The following is a 17,798-nucleotide window of genomic DNA, read 5'->3' as shown; positions in this document are numbered from 1 at the left end:
GTTGCGGCAGTAGATGCGGAAGATGGCCACCCTCTCCTGGTAATCCGCGGGCAGCCGCTGCGCAACAGTTGTCCTTGTGCGTAAAGCAAAAACACCAAGACGAACCTCCTTGGAAGTGCTCAATGTCCATTTCTTCAGCAATCGCTTTGGGCTTTGGTGACAGTAGAGACGCCCCTTCCAGTTGTTCGCTATTCCACAACCAACTGTTCCACTCGGTCTTCCAGCTCGGGCCACCTTGCTTTGTTCCCACGGAAACTCAGCTTTGTCTTCCTCACTTTCATTCACTATCTTGTTTTCTCCACTTTCTGACCATGGACTCATTTACATTAAAATGTCCTGCAGCTGCTCGATTGCCATTTTCAGCCACATATTCGATGGGCTTTAGTTTAAAGTAAGCCTCATACACGTGTTGCTTGACCAGCGCTATTTTAGGGGATCCTTACGCGTAGGTGTGCCACTAATCGATGGGCGGAGCATTTACCGTAGTGCAAATACCACAGGCACACAGCAGATTTTGGAACTCAGTCCACACACAAGGCCCACCATATTATAAGGCGCACCGTCGATTTTTGAGAAAATCTCAGTGTTTTAGGTGCGCCTTATAATCGTGAAAATACGGTAATTTAAATGGAGACATGATTATGTCAAAGTTTTGCAGGTCAGGAAACAGCATCCTTCCTGTGTTGTGCGGACCATCTGCTGTTCCATCATCATTCCACAACGCCACCAAGCTCAATTATGTAGTGGCCACAACAGACCATGAATACCGATTTCGGTGTGGATAGAGGATGGGGGAGGGGTGCTGGGTCAAAACTTCTGCTACCCAGCAAAATCAAGAGCGACAGAAGCTTGGCCTGTCCTCTCCTTTACTGCACTGCCATAATTCACCTTGCATCACCTCTATCTAATCCTACACTACGCTGCACTTCAATCTGCCAGTCCACCTTTCCATCATCTTCAGCCTTTCTCTTTTGCTCTGAATGCTGGCCTCGCCTCCTCGGCAGCCTCCCCAATACCCAGTTACTTACTGGTGAGTCACAAGAAAATCTTTCTTAAAATAATGGGGTGAACTGGCTCCATGGTGTTCTGATGAGGCTGCAATCTGTGCAGGCAGGCTTCAGAATACCCATTTGACTGCATAGGTATGATCCAATCCAAAGTCCTTGCAGAGAGATAGCATTGTTTATATTCTGTTTTTCTGCCTGTGTCCCCTCCCTCTACTCATCCTCCCTTTCTTTGCTCTTGTCCATTTGATTTGCTCCACTTTCTGTCCTTCCTGCACATCACTTCTCTCTCACTTTATCCTCTGTCTGTGGGTGGGATGAGCTGACCATCTGTTGTCCATGCAGCGCTTGAAAGGGATTGTGGTGGAGCAAGAGAGTCCAACAGCAGGCAGGGGAGAAAATGTGCTATGATATTGTATCGTTTAAAGTTGAACAGAACCGATGGGGGGAGAGATCCTCCACACGAGCAGATAGTGTCAGTGGATTAAGACAGATTGAAAGAAAGGCTGGCGATGAAAAGCAGAGGAAGGAAGAGGTGTTTGCTATTGTTAGTGTAGCAAACGGTGGCAGGCCCTTAGCTTTTGATTTATGTCTTCTGCAGTGTTGAGTGTGAGGTTATGTATGATGTATCATTTGTTAGTGCTGAGGAATTAAAGCTTGTATCCCTTTGAGCTACACACATCAATTACCAACAGCCTCACCTCAGTTCCCCTTTAATGAGAAGAAGTGGTGGATCACACACATGCACACACATACACACTGAATACACTATGCACATACTAATTTATACACATTCATGCGCTCAGAGTGCAAACAGTCACTGATTTATGTTAGCTGAGGCCAGAAACGAACATTTATTGATTTGTTTCAGATGATCCATGTCGTCTGTGTCTCTCCGCTGTCAGCTGAACTTCAGGGTGTTTGAATATCATGAATATTACATGTCATTTATTAACACTCTGATTTCCAATATGGCACATTAAGGGTTTATTTGAGAGCCAATTAAACAAATAGACCAAAGAAATCCAATCAACACTCATTTGCATAATGCTGTTATCTCATTTACACCAACAGCTCCACAGGTTTCCTGACCACACGTGAAACGAGACCTGCTATAAATGACTGCAGATCTAATTTGTGTTATTGCCTCCCCGTCAATTAAATCTGACTTCTCAGGTAATTTATTTTATTTCATTTTATCTTATTGAATAAATGGAAGAGCAGCAAATGTCAGGGAGCGTGGGCGGTGATTTGAAAATGACGGCGTCAGCGAGAACGAAGCTGCAGATGTAGTTGGCATCTGCGTTGGAATACACAACGGTGTTGTCTACACACTGCCAGTGGAGGTAGATGGTTTGCATTTTTGACAAAAAGGAAAGTATTCCGAGCCAAACCCGCCACTCTTCTTTTTGTCCTTATCCTCACCAACAAAAACATAGTTGGGGAGGAATACTACATTGCACAAGCAAACAAGAATGCATGTCTGAGGGTCAGCTTATTCTATTTTTATTTTCTAATTATGACAGCAGCCTTTCCTCTTAAAATGTATGCAAATTCCAAATTCATTTTTGGAAGAGGGGAGATTTTCTCCACTAATTTGTCTGGAGAAACCAGCGCTTTGCATAATTTAAGACTTCAAACCTCCAGTGTTAGTGCTCATTACTACTGGTTTGTATCGCTATTTATTCAGTCACACTTTGTCTCAAGGCAGTTTTTGGCCTTTAAAAGTGACACAACAATGCAGAGACCTGAAACACACTGAAAAAAGGAGATCTGGTACGATCCCTCTACTGCCCTGTAAGGACATTTTTGTAGATCTGTGCACAGCGGCGAGTTCAGCTGTATTACAGATCACCATTTAGGGCATAAGGACAGTGAGGATATAGGTCACTAAGCATGAAACATTCTGAGCGTAAAAGTGGGTAAAATAACTAAAGAAAATAAATATTTATACATCTAAATAGGTATTCTGTCTATCTTGCCTGTTGTATTCTGGTACAGTGCCACCAAATATTACACTTATATCAGTTAAACCACATGAATCAAAGTGAACTGATCCACTCAGGAGTGAGATGTAGGTGAAGCTCGGCTGTGAAGAGGGAGCACAGGTTGGACATGAGGGGGAGACGTTGACTGAGTGATGGTAAAACAGTTTAATGGAAATCTAAGTTCTTCTCGTTTTCAATCGCGTCTCTCACTTTGATTTTCCACTCTTGGTCTCTCTCTCTCTCTCTCAGCTCAGCCTTAATCATTATCTGTCACCACTCAGGCCGCATTTATGCCGGGAAAGTTGCCTCAATTCGGTCTGCACGGCGTACATGCAAACAACAAACTCAATTTTCTCAAAGAGCTGACGTGCTTCCAGACACGTAAACAACATTTCTGTACTAGAAGAGGAAATGGAGAACTAACCAAAACAGCCACACAAACTTCAGGAGTCACTAAATTAGTCAAGTTACATGAATTTTGGTGCTTAGATGTTAACAGTGTCTGCATTCATATAAAAAATCTGCCATGTTGGTGATTTCACACTTAATTATATTCATGCCCTATAATGATATCCATTATATCCATCCGTCCGTCCGTCCGTCCGTCCGTCCTTCCTTCCTACCTTCTGTCCTTCCTTCCTTCCTTCCATCCGCCCGTCCGACCGTCCATCCACCCATCCAACCTTCCATCCATCTGTCTGTCCATCTATTTGTCCATCCGTCCGTCCGTCCGTCCGTCCATCCATCCATCCATCCATCCATCCATCCATCCATCCATCCATCCATCCATCCATCCATCCATCCATCCGTCCTTTACTTTTGTCCCTTAGCAGGGTCATGGGAGCTAGGACCTCTCAGATGCCCCTGAATGCCCCCGAATGCAGGTCTTTGGACTGTGGGAGGAAGCTGGAGCAACCCAGAAAAATCCACTCAAGGAGAACAGAAAAGCTTCTGTCCCCCAGGGGACTCAAAACCTTTGCTATGAGGTAACAGTGCTAAATGTCCCTTCTGAAAAGTCAGAACTTTAAGGTGCTTCATAAACAGCAGCAATGAAAATCAGTTCAAATAACAGTAAAATGAAAATACTGTTAACTGACATTATAGAAAAGCTCAAAATGGGTCGGTACTTCACTTTTGAGAGTCCCAGGACATAATGGAGCTGCACTAGCAAATGCTGGAAAGAAAAGGGCCTGTTGACTTTCTCCAGATTAGACTGTGACAGAAGAGGTTTGAGTCTGGATTGTTTGTGGGACGATAAAACAAATGTTAAACCAGGACTACAAAGAGGGGAGGGAAGGACTGAAGATTAGAATGTCTGTTTTTGAATTGCTAAATTTTGATCAATCCAGCACTCCACATCCTCCAGGCAGTTAATTCCAACAGAAGGTCTATTTTATTAGATTACCAATCTAAAAATACGGAGAATGACACAAACAGATGAGTTCATTTCTAGTCTGAAATTGCTATGTCTGGATGTGGAGAACTCAATGAGGAGGTGGCAGCGTGCGGGGCTGTTCTCTTAATGTGGTGTCTCTGACGGTGGTGACCACATTCTCGAACATGATAACTCAGATGGTTCAGGTTGATGCAGACTCATAGTCTGATTATCTACACAGTATGACCATATTTACATAAACTTATCTATATTTATTTAAATAGCACTTTAATGGACTCCTTCAAAGGATGTGAAATAATTAATTCAACACGATTTATAGAAGAAACAGTAGCTTCACGTTAGTAAATGAACTTGAAAAAGTTACTGGAAAAATACACCCCAGCACCTTTTAAACGCTTTTTAAAAATTGAATCAAAGCAGTTGTGTTTTAGACTTGAAATTGTCTGAAGGAGTTACTAAATTGCTTTTACAGTCACAATTTGGTGACCTTGTGGACAGCTTGTGAATGTTGCAAGAATGCAAACAGTGTTTCTTTCTTAATAGTTTAGCTAAGATTGCCATTTAACAAAACCTACAGCATTTGTCATGTTTTGGATACATTCAGAGAAAATATTTTTTTAGATAACCGTGTGGTCTGGTTTATAATATAGGTTTCAAAAGACCCCCTGAGAGACCTGAGACAGAATATTCTCCTAATCTTGTAACATGTAATGACATCGACACTGATCTTCCTGAACAGACCTTTCAACTTTTTTTCTGCTTTAATTTATTATTAATCTAATAAAGGCTTCCACGTGAATATGAACCATGTGTTACTGCCGTCACTGGAGGACAGAGCTCTTAATGATTCAGAGTTTACACATGCAAAACATTCTGAAAGGGTTTGTACTCAAAGCTGGCATTTTCCATGAATATTTTGTTGTATATGTTTGATGTGGGCTGCAGTGTGTTGCGCCTGAGGCAGCGGAGCGAAGACACCACTAGTTTGCTCCCACTAGGGGCTTCCCAACCTCATTCTGCCGGACATGAGTACATGACAAAAGTAGCTTTACTTTGACATTCCTACTGCAAGGTTATAGCTGTTGTCAGTCATGCTGTTGTGCACCATGCAGCCACACACACACACACACACCCACACCCACACACACACGCAGACACACACACACACACACACACACACACAACATACAACAAAACAAGTTCATAAATAATGTAATTTCACTGGTCTTCAGCTGACAGAGGTGAGGAGGCTGCAGTGGATGCAATTAATTTCAGTACGGATGCTAATGCTAATGCTGGTTTTATTAAGCCATAACTTGAGTGCATACAAGCAACAATTTACGTAAAAAAAACATGACTTTGCGGCAACAGAATTGATGGATAAATAATGAACTGTTTTTTACTCTTGTGATTCTTTTCAAAGTCATTATTTGATCTAAGGATGTGTCCCTTCAGCTCTGTTTACGGATGTGAACACTATCAACTTTGGTGCTTAAAGACCATCTGTTTAAAGCATCCCTGTCTTGTGTCCAAGCTGGATCTATTTTTTGACATTTAGAAAAATAAGACCCACTATTCAAAAGCTAGATTCTAATGGAGATGCTCGTGTGTATGTTTGCTAAATTTGTGAGACAAAAAAACAAGGTAGCATTTTCTCATCCCACAAGACCCTCAAATTCATCTTTATATAGAACATCTATGGTAATCTGACTATGAGCAAATATTGGAATTACTTAGCTTCTGTCTCTCACCTTGAAAATAACAGTTTGTGAACTAGTGATGCCTCCAGCGATATGCTGCTTGACATGATCACCTTTCACATATTTACAAGATAAGCTCTCCCTTGCAGAAGCTCCATAAATCAATCTAGGCAAAGGTGAGACGGGTATCTGCTGCTTGATCTCTGCTCGAAGATGTCCAATGGTGCTAGTGGAAGAATCAGTACAACAGTAATAACGTGACAAAAGTTCTGGGAAGTATTCTGATCGTGTCCTAACATTCATAGTATGTCTTAATGAGGATTTATGACAACCGGCTCCATGAAGGCGCTAACGGTGGAACGTTCAAAGCTACGATGGAGGTAAACAACTCGCTTACCAACAGGGGGTGCTGCAGCACACTCAGCATCTAATTTCCAGTGCTCTTTAAGAAGGCTCTAAATTCAATCAACCATACTTAAGGGAGGAGTCCACAAGCTGAAGTACTGTATAGTCTGGTAAATAAACAGCACTTATAAAGCTCTTTTTGAGTAAAAGTCCTCGGAAATTGTTTTAAAATGTCACTATCATGATTGTGTTCAGCTGTCACACACAACGGCAGCAGCAACCCCCCAACAGGCTGATCGGGAAAATATACTGGTGAGACGTTGAACATGGCATTCCTTAGTCCTGCAGGTAGAGTGAAGGTCACAGGAAACAAACCACAAGGTCGGCATCGACACAGATACGCTGACCTTTCACCTGGTTTCCTTCACAAATTTGTCGAGGAGGTACTTTCATTAGCCTTGGATCTCCCTGCCTACACACTTTTCTACATAAAAGCTTGAATATTTCACACAGAACTCCTTAGCTGTGAGTCAGAGAGAAGCAAGAACAAACAGCCCTGATAATAACAACAAAACACACGTCTTGCTACATCACTGATTTAGTCACAACCAGGGCTTCTCATTTCAGAGCTAGCGCACCTGTCTGCAGAGAATTGAGAGGAAGGATACAAAATAGCAGATTCATAAATAGACAGTCCACCTCTTTATTTAATAGAATTGCCATCTGAGATTTTAATGAAGTTCAAACTGAAGCAGAACTTACCCATTAAATATCTCCTCACTCCTCACACAAGTGTTGCTAGCTGATGGCTGAGCTATTGACTGCATCTGGAGTCTAGTCCAATGAAATGTTCACTGAACACTAAAACAATTAGGTAAAAGGTCACATTTGTGCCCTCTTGCTGAAAGAGTGGACGTTGAGAGTAGAATTAGAGCAGGTCGGATCAAAGGAAACGCCTGAAGCACTCAGAATTTGGCAAACTGTGTGCAGTTCTATAGATAATGGGACAGTAGTTCAGACCTTTTTGACCCATGATTATGCAAAGAAGTTCTTTTTTCCAGCTTTGATTAAAAGATGTCAAAGTTCAGAGTTGATTTCTATAAATAACAACTGCATTAGCAAAATTATAAACAGGTATTAGACTGTGGCCCCGTAATAAATGTTGAAAATCACCTTTCACCTCCTTGATAAAAGCTACTAATCCCTCGAGTTTCCGGGCTGGATTGAAGGGAAGAAGGATAACATAAGACCGACAAAGTTAAACTAAAAAAGCTGTGCAAACTGCTTTAATAAAACATACTAAACCATCAATGGACACAAAGAAAAGTCCATTAGTTAAATGCTGTTATTTATATTACTCTCTTACATTATAGCTCTTTATAAAGTGACACTCAAGCGCGTATTTGACCATGTTTATAGAAAACATAGAAAAATGTAAGTAATAGTCTTTTTGCAGGATCATGCACACACACACACACACACCCACACGCAAGCATGCACGCGCGCGCACACACTATCGACAACATATTCAACTGCTGAATAGCTTTCCTTTAGTTACTTTTTCCCTTTTTAAACACCATTTTTGGCCTCTGACTCTGAATTGATCTCCCATTGTACCATCATAATTAAGTTTTGCTCCTCATTGCTCTAATTCTCACTCTCCCTCCAGAGTCATGGATGTCTCTCACTTCTCGCTCTGTCTGTCGACACAGTGGTGCTGCAATTGGAAATAAAATCCAGCTTGTTTACAGACAAACTGAGAAAGAAATAAGATTAAAAATCCCTTGATGCCGCTCACTCTAACTCCTTTTAACTTTTTAATTTACACAAAATTACACATTATTTAGTTATTAATGTATTGGTTCTTATTAATTAATACATCCGTGTTTTAATTTATCAACAATTAAACCCTGTGTGTCTACTCCTAAACAAACATGCATGTACAAGTGACACTAGTGTGTAACTTATTTGTATGTGTATTCAGGTGTAAAAATGTGTAATAAACACTGTGACTGTGCTGTACTAATGTGTACATCCTGCCAGCAGTTCCTGTGTTTCTTCAAAGGTGAACAGAATGTTTACAAGTTGAGCTGTTTGATCACCTGTGATCAGTTTAAGTGGCGCTAACGTGGGACACATTGGAATGGGTTTGTCACAGCACTGGCAGCCTCTAACAGCTGACAGCGCACCAGCCAAGAGCCAGACATTTTGGGGATTTTCTGTGGAGTGTTGCCTCCCGATGGTATGTGATCACACTTTCTTGCAGCGCGCCACAGACCTGACTTGTTGCTGTGCCGTTGAAATAAAAACACGGCAGGTTGTACCAGCCTTTAATTCGGAAATCTTAAGGAAAATTTAGTTGAAACCTTGTGACGTGGAGGCACTAACACAGCCAGTATGTAGAAGAAAGCAGAACGCTCAAAGAGAATTGAAGGAAGTTGATGGCGAGAGAAAAGGGAGACCCTTGAGAATCGAAGGCTAACCCGCTGAAAGATGACACAACCATGTGAAGAAATATGACAAGAGACCCTGCAGAGACTGGGTTAAGACAAGAAAAAACCCAGCTGTACAATGCAGATTGGTTAAATGCCTCAGGGCTGAAGATGCCATGGTAAATTATTGAAGTGTGAGATAAATATATATAAAGTGACAATACAAGGCTCTTGACAAGGAGAGTTATTGTGCACACTAATGATGCAAAGCCTGGATGCCAGTTCAGGCAGACAGTACTGGGAGTCCGAGTCATTTGATTTTGAGTATCTGCTGGCACCAGATCCAGAGTCCAGATCCGATACTTTAGAAATGAAGTAAGCAAAAGAACATATCCAAGTTTTCCAACACCAGTGGTCACTGAAGCAGCAGACCTTTGAGCTTCGCCACAGCTGAATAAGTGTGTGAGGGCCGAGCTACATGGCTGCAGCTTAAATCACTGTTGCGGTATCACAAAGTCAGCTAGTACTAAATAGCCATGTACACAATTTCCATCTAAAGATGTTTTTTTCCTAAATAAACAAACTGAAAGAGTGTTGGAAAAGCACACATCAGACAGAAATGAGTTCCCACTGTGGACTTTGCTGGGTTCTTGTTTTTAATAACATATTGGTTTCATTGTAGGCATTTTTCCTTTCAGTGAATCCCCATCAAGCGTGTTGGTGTAGCTGCCTTTCGCAGCCAAGCAGCAACTAGCTTGTCTCAACAGTACAGCCACTCGTAGAAATATACGGTACTGGAACCCTGGTTGCCTGCTCGCTGACACTGAGAGTCTTGCTGATGCAACTCTCACTTTTCAACTGTATGTTTCTATGTACCCAATCGCAGCTTTCTGCAAATGTGTAGCGTTGAGACAATGGACTGTAACATTTTTTATCATCAGTGATCCAAATCTTTCCCACCCAATTCTGAGCCTTTAAAAAATCACGAGTACGGCCCCGATTTCCAATCAGATGATCAGACTGAGGACAGATAACTTAAAGCGGACGATTCTGGTGATCCGTCACGTGAACCTCTCTCCTGATTAGGACAGATATTTAATCCACCCCCCTTTCCCGACTGCTCCATGCTGCTTCTGTGCTTGATGTATGCTGCTCGTGCTGCTCTGCCTTCTGCTGCTCTGCGCTTCGGCTCCCAGTCCCACCACCTCTCCAGCATCCTCCTGTGGGCTCTGCTTCATTGATCCATGTGGGGGGGGGGTCTGATATTCATTCCCTGTAATGTCTAGCAGACTATTATCATCAAATTAATATACTGAGACAGGGCCTGATGCTAAACCTGCTTCCATATTGCTACATTGCAGCTCTGCTAATTTTGCAAATAATTGTGTGCAGTAAAGGTAATCCACCGTTCGGCTAATCCACAGACTGAAATAAAGAAATGAAAGATTCCCATTCCCATTTAACTTCTCTTTTTTTCTCATGAAATGTTTTTCTCATCTTCATGTGTTTGATTTCTTCTTTTACATCATTGTGGGGCACACACAGGCCAAATGCATTACCTACCAATTTCTGCAGATTTCCATGCAAAAAGTGAAATATAAGATGAATCAGCAGTTCTGGTTAAATGGTTTTGCTGATTTCTGGTGGTGAGGACCATCCCATTAGATTCTAATGTCTGTGTGTGTGTCTGTGTGTTTGTGTGTGTATGCTCAGTCATGTGTGAGCAGCTGTAGCAAAATTTCATTTGAGAAGAACATTTTCAGAGCCATAAAATGTCTGCAGCTACTTGCAGTTTTCACTTGCCAACGTGTGGTTGGTGGTTGGACAGCAGCACCTAGAAAATAACCTTTCAGTCTTGAGGCTCTTACATCAAAAAGCTGAACCACTCACAGCAAATCAGGAATGACAAACACGCATTTCTGATGGGAAGAACAATTAATTCATAATAGTAAATGACCAGGTAACAACCAGTACAACATTGCACATTTGTACAGTTCTGTTGTGTTCCTTTTACATGCTGAACAATTTCTGGCTCAGGACTTGGTGCAGAGCTCCAGTGGAGGCGCAGAACACCTCGTCATGTTCCGTCTGACTGGTCTGTCTACAGTAAATCGACTTTCAATGGCATTAACTGGGTGTAGAGAGTTTTAAAACTTCAATTTCAACCGAGCTGACATGTTTACATGCACCAAGTCCAGTTTTAGCTGAACAGTGTGTGATCCCTAATACTGTGTTGCTTCACTGAGTTTCTATCTTACTTGACTCAACCTTTATATATTTGCAATTAGTTTTGAATTTAGCAACAAAATGAGAAAATCCCAATCTTCAACTGCAGGTTCTCAGACCTGGACACAGCATATTTCATGAATTCTGTTCAATCTGCCTGAAAGTCCAGAAAGTCTATTTCTGTATTTTTTCTTCAAAAAAGGAGCTCAACAATAAAAATTACTTTATTTTGATGGTAACCTCTACTGAATTGAGTCCCTGTTTACATGAGAGAGACCTGCTGAAAGACTAAAGTAACACACTCGACTCCTTTGAAAACAGCAGGAACCCAAGAAAAAGGTTATAGTTTTCCATATCAGGATCAAACAGTAGTGTACAATTGGCCACTTTTCATTGTATATCTATATATCACACTTGCAGAAAAGCGACCTCAACTATAGTGGGCATGTGTATCGACTTCCTGTTACAGAACTCTACAAGCGGGCAGCTGCAATTTTAAAAGTTTTACAAGTTTTACTTGAAAATGTCCTTACAATAGCTGTGGAGGTGGTGGGGGAGTTGCTTCATTATTCACAAAGGACGGGCCACATCTACATCTAAAGGTGATTTCAGAGCACAATATTTATGTTGAGGCATTCCCATCATAACACATCGTTGACCCCCTGCTATAGGCTTAATGAAAAACGCCTGAGGGTAATTTAATGCAAACACTTGCACACACATAAGAAAGTCATGCTTTAATTACAGTTCAAATCAATAATTCATTTAACAGAGATGTTATGAACGTCCATAATCAAATGACATAAAAAAGTAATGTAAATCTGATATTGCTCCTAAAGTCCCGGTGGAGACACGCACACATTTGAGAAATCAAACATTTGCACAGTCTTTTAATCAGCTCCATTTAATTTGGAAAATTGAGCTTTGGTGCAATAGCAAAGAGGCTTGCAGAGAAGGAGAGAAGTACAAATACATCAGGGAATAAGCGGCAACACACTGCATAAACACACATCTGCACGCTACGAGCACAGCAGCATAAAAAGGCTGGAAGACGTCGAGAAGAATGAATGGAAGCTCAGAGAAAATAAAGTGTGAATAATATAAAATAAGGAGATATAAAAGATGAATGCAGAAGTTTTGCCTTGCATTCACATATTCAGGTTTAGGGGTCAGATTCCAGAAAGTTTTTTGCATTCATTCTGTTTTTTCTCTTTTCTTCCTTTGCTTTTCGATGTTCTCCTGCTTCTCTCGTGTCTCTTCTCTCTAAAAAGCAGGGGGAAGAGACACCCTCTTTTTAGCCTTGTGTTTTTCTTCTACTTCTGAACTCAAATGGATCGATTTGCTACCAGCTAAAATATCATCTGTCATTTCTTCTCTGCTGACAAGACTTTCTGCTAATATCATTGTTACTTGTAAATGTGCACTTAAAAGTGTTCAGATTATCTCCAGCCTTTCTCTGTGTCAGCTTGAATAAGGATGAATAAGGATGCTTCTGCAAGTTTGCAAAATAAACCACTTAAAATGGCAAAATAACAATGTGGGGGAATAAAAGTGTGCTCCCGACATTTAAGTTAAACCTTTGAACAAACATTGTTACCCTTTTCTATTTAATCGAACCCAACAGGCGGAAGAAGAGAATCTTTGTGGTTAATGTTCATTTTTGAATATCAATGCAAGATACTTCCTCCTTAAGGCCCGCAAGAATAAGGTGTATCAGTCTCCCAGTCGTACCCCGAACAGAACCAGTTCTGCAGATGCACATGCATATCTTAAAAACATTACCGTGATTATGGAGAACTACAGAGAGCTGAAACATTACAGAAGTTTACAGTTTTCACCTGAAAATGGGCCTAAAACACATGAAGGTAAACCAAACAAATAATAACACTCGACAGGGATCTACAGTGACCCACACAGGTGTCTGAGACAGAGCTTCAAGTGAGAGAGAGAATGAGACGCAGGTGAGGAAGCACAGGTGGCAACAATCAGGGTAATCAGGACACACAGACACAGGAGACACACGGAGGGAAGAGGAACCACAGGAGAGAGTAATTCTGAAGGGATCACAATGGGGTGGCAGCAAATTCACAGAAAACTGCACAAAAGTCAGAATAATACAGCAGCAGAAATCAGACTGGAAGTGTAAACACTGAAACAAAGAAAATTAAACCCAACTGAAACCTGCTCACCGCCAGCTAGCCTCTTAACCTTACGGCTACAATAAAACCTCTAAATCACCAAAACAGTCATTTGACTAAACCATCTACAATTCGCAACAGGTATTTTTCTTTGAAAGTATCAGAATCAGTGCTGTTACCACTTTGTGTCCAGGGCTTGATAAATCTGTAAAAAAATAGAGCAGCTTAAGCAAAAGTGAACATGATAAAACCTTAAAAAATGTGTTGGAATCCAGCAATTTATTCTCCTGATTTATTTGCAACTAAACCGATCTCAAATGTGTACTACAAAGTGCATGTGTACAAACATTGTTTTGCCTCAATCTCAGGAGCAGAGGCACATAATCCTGTCTTTTCTCTCACACAACGACGTCCCCCTGCTCACTTCTGTCTTGTCTAAGTTCTGGACCCAGACCCAACCGATCTTCATTGGGTATGAAGTCGGGCGTTTTGGGGGCTGGAACAGATGGAGGCGGAACTCTATGGAAATCTCGGAAGGGTGCTGGCTTGGAAAAACAGTGTTAGCAGCCAATCAAGTTCCTGGGACACCACAAATGCTGAATTTAGGATCCTTGGCTGTTTAAAATTAGCTGCAGAAGCTACGAGGGTGCATCCATCTATCCAATTCCCACAATATCACACAATCAAGATGCGATGGAGGAAGCACCAAGGAACTTTTGGCTCCAGTTCTAAAGGGAATAAACTGCGTGAAATAATTATGGATCATGAGTCCGGCCAGAACAGTGGGGAGAAATTCATGCTGCTGTTTCAACACCTGGAGATCTTCCTGGATTAAAGGATGGAGACATCAGTAAAGGCTGGTTCCTGACTGATCACCCTGTGGCTCTGCCACAGCAGAGTTAGAGGAGCATTAGCCTGGAAGGCCCAGCAGGTCGCTCCACCTGTGCTCACATCTCTGCATGCAAATGATGCGAGCTGGATCCATTAACACCTGCCAGTGCTGTGGTTTGGTTCAGTGTGCGAGCGTTTCTCTCCCCTTTGTGAAAGGTGGGAAGGGGATCGATGGGGATCTTTTTCATTTTTGTTTTTGACAAATTATTTTTATGTACAATGAATAAATATTCATTGCGTTGCTGATATGATTACAATACAGCAGCTCACTGGGAAGCTACAAGAACCAGTGCAACAAACATCAATCCCACTGTTTGTCAGTGGGGGCTCACTTACAAAAACAAAGTCAGGAACAAAAGCAACAGGGTGGAACAGCAGAATACAGTATGAAGAAGAGATAAAGCATACAGCCTGCAACGACTTTGGAACTCGCTGAAGAAAATCAAGGCCTGGATATCTTTTCTTACATTAGGAAGACTGAGGTCACGACGGTTGGGACTGGTGATGCCGCCAGTATTCAGCTTGACTCGCCTAAAGCACTTGGGCTCAGCCACACCTTCACTGTGTCCTAAAGCCCTACTCGCTACTCACTATATAGAGAGACGTAAAGCACTCACCGATAGGCGGAAGTTCTGCTTTTGGACACTCAGCTGTGGCATTTTAATCTTTGCATAACTTGCATAAAAAATCGCTACTAGATCGACATCAGCAACAATCTGGTCATGTGCTACAATTATTACTTTTTTCAGATTCTTCATGGTCTCCATCCACATGATCTCCCTCAGCCATTCAAGTCAGCAGGTCGATGTGTGTTTGTTGTCCCTGAATCAACAAGGAAGTCAAGAAAGGGATGCACGTCCTCAATTGAAGCCCCAAAACTGTGGAATAGAATTGGAAGACAGAAGGCCGAACTGACTGATGCTCTGTGCACACACTCTGGAAAAGTGACAGACTATTGCTGCAACCATCACTCGGTTGCATCAGGAGGCTCCTGAAAGGGAGCCGACTAAAATGTCAGAAATATTATCAACTCACGCAGAAGAAGGTTTACTAAGCAAACGGTGTCGGGGAGACAGGCACGAATTCACAACCCGTTTGGATTAAGTCAGATATTGCAGGAAACAAACTTCACAAGAATGTTTTGTATCATTTGGACAACACTTTCTCTTATAAATGTAATTTTCCCCCATGCTTTAAAAAGAACTGAATCTGTGTAGATTTTTATGAGTAGGGTTTTTATCAAAGAAAAAGCTCACCTCATCTCCCTGCAGGCTGGACTTGTTTTTGTTTCTCATTTCAGCTATTTCCACTGGGGGAGAGATAAATTATTCCCTGTTCGGTTTTTGACTTTAAAATCTTACTTTTCATCTGACGTCAGTGGGCGGTGCGCCCTCTACAGTCTCATCTCCCCTCTTCCAGCCTGCACCCCTCATGAGCTGCGGGAGACATTTTTGTCCTTCCTCTGACATATTGTGCTCCTGTGATTTATACTCTACACCTCAACCTCTCTCCCTTTCCGCGCCTTTCTGTCCCATCCATTCTACCCCCTCGTAGCTCTTGCTCATTGTCCATTTGTTTCTCGCGTGTGCCGACAGAAGGACACTCGCACGCACGCGTAGAAACAGCCGCGAGTCTTTCAAACGGTCTCTAATCCTTTCCTGGGGAGAGTGGGCCTGCTGGGGGATTAGAGAAGGGGCCGTGGGTGGCTCAAAAGATAGAGGGCACAGAAGGGTGGATGGCTGGAGAGAAAGTGTGAGGATGAGTGTTACGGCTCTCAAATGGGCACCATGGTCATGATGGAACACAGTGAGTCAGCAGTTTCATCCCCAACGCATCAGCACCGTCATCATCGATACTGACTTCACCTCTGGGAAAAAGTGCAGGTATTTGGCTTTCAGCGAGGGACTTTGGACAGTTTTTCAAAGCGTCAGGAGAGGCGGGTACAGTTGCCCACCTCCTGTCGAGTGTGTCTTTTTTTACAGAACATAATTACATTTTGAGATGGCAGATGGCACATGGCAGAGCTTATGTCTACTTGAATGTGTAGAAAGGGATGTGTTGCACAACCCACCTGAAAATTCTGTCAATAATATCACATCTGTGTCATTTGAACTCATTATTTATAGATGCCATGGCATCCTTCCCATCCTCGGATAAGTACCTTCTCCTGTTCTCTCTTCCCTTCACTTCCCTTCCAACAGTTGGCATGTATCCTGAGCCCCCACTCTCTTGCGACAGGAATCAACATCTGTTCTGGCCTCGTCTTTCTGACAAAACATCAGGAGTGTTTTCAGCCTACTTCTAAAAAGAACGAGTGGCTACTTTTTAACACCAGCTGCTTATTCTTTTTTGCAAGCACAAATAAAACTGCATCCTTTTAAGAGTTTAGGCCATTAATTCTGTGCTAACATGGAAATAAGAAGCTTTTCTGATGCTCTTTAGGAGGATTGAGATGCTGTGCATACCCCCCAATTACAGCCCTCAGTGACAACGGTTGGTCGGATTTTTAAAAAAGGCCCTTGTGCACAGATTGCACACTGGGGTGGGGGGGGGGGGGGGGGGCAATTGTGGTTTAATAAAATCTGATCATTACACTTGGAAAAGTTTCATATGTTTCAAAGATCTGCAGAGAAAAGAAAATGAACGTGGTAGTTGTTGCTCATCCAGTGAAAGGCAAAGCAATGCTATTACATTCTTCAGTAATGAGGGTAGAAAAGAAAAGTGCCATTTTTTTTAGTGCAAAATAAAATGTTGTAATCAAAACAACTCACTGAGAAAGCCACAATTAACGTTTTGACATTTTAATACAACTCAGCTGATCGCTCATGAATGGCGATTTTAACCTAGCTTAGCATGGCTTTCTGTTTTGATTATGTGATTTCAAATGCTGTGAGGGGGAGGGGATGACAGCTGGTGGTGTGTGTGTGTGTGGGGGGGGTGGATGGAAAGGCAACTTAAATCCACATGCAGATGATGGTTTTAATCCGGTTGTTCAGTAGGTCAGGCTGAGGATAGCTACTGTGTTTTAAAGCTGGCCACATTGCAGCATCCTTCTACATATCCGTGTATGTCAGAACCATACATTGACCTTTGTTTATCACTTTAATCCTGTTTTTTTGTACGTTATCCACCAGCAAAATGTAACACAGGCATTGGAAATATTGTGTGAATGAAAGAAAAGCTGAAAAGGAAGAGAGAAGTTGCTCTCAATCTGACCCTGTCACATGACCAACCAACATGCTAGAAAAGTGTTAACAACAGGAGTCCATTAGCTTGAAGTGACTACAGCACTGGGATCCAAGCTGGAGTCTGCAGCACCCTGTTCATTAGAATCATGTTGGCAAACAGACGCTCACACAGACCAGGGAACAAAACAAGCAGATGTATCCAAAACGCACATGAGAAAGTGACTTTGGGCCTTTCCTAAAGACCAAGATTGTCTGGCCTCATTCACCTTGCCCTCTTTAGTGACAGAGTCCCCAAGGATTGACACAAAAGAGAAAAAAATGGAAAGGAATGAAATCGTGGAGGAGCGATGTCCTCCAAGGGACTTAGATGTTAAGTCCAGGAAACAGCATTGGAGGGAAGAAGGGAGCACGGGAAATGAGAGGAAAGAGCAGACGAGAGGGAGATTCAGATGTGGAAAAACTTTGAAATATCAAAGTTGGACCAAGCTGC

At 42.1% G+C, this 17,798-nt stretch overlaps 1 protein-coding gene and 1 long non-coding RNA gene across 2 annotated transcripts in view; both read right to left on the bottom strand.

Annotated features, from left to right (window-relative positions):
* cntnap2a (contactin associated protein 2a) overlaps positions 1-17,798 on the bottom strand; it is a 211,770-nt gene that overhangs the window by 173,141 nt on the left and 20,831 nt on the right. The gene's annotated exons all lie outside the window — the stretch shown is intronic.
* Positions 11,814-16,572, bottom strand: LOC130513864 (uncharacterized). Its single transcript, XR_008946848.1, has 3 exons — positions 13,577-16,572; positions 13,409-13,434; positions 11,814-12,839 (listed from the first exon to the last, which is right to left on the bottom strand). It is a non-coding gene; the product is annotated as an uncharacterized LOC130513864 (long non-coding RNA).

This window comes from Takifugu flavidus, chromosome 17, assembly GCF_003711565.1.
Source record: "Takifugu flavidus isolate HTHZ2018 chromosome 17, ASM371156v2, whole genome shotgun sequence".
Taxonomy (NCBI): domain Eukaryota; kingdom Metazoa; phylum Chordata; class Actinopteri; order Tetraodontiformes; family Tetraodontidae; genus Takifugu; species Takifugu flavidus.
Note: the sequence above shows the minus strand (reverse complement) of the source record. Positions and strands in the feature narration are given on the sequence as shown.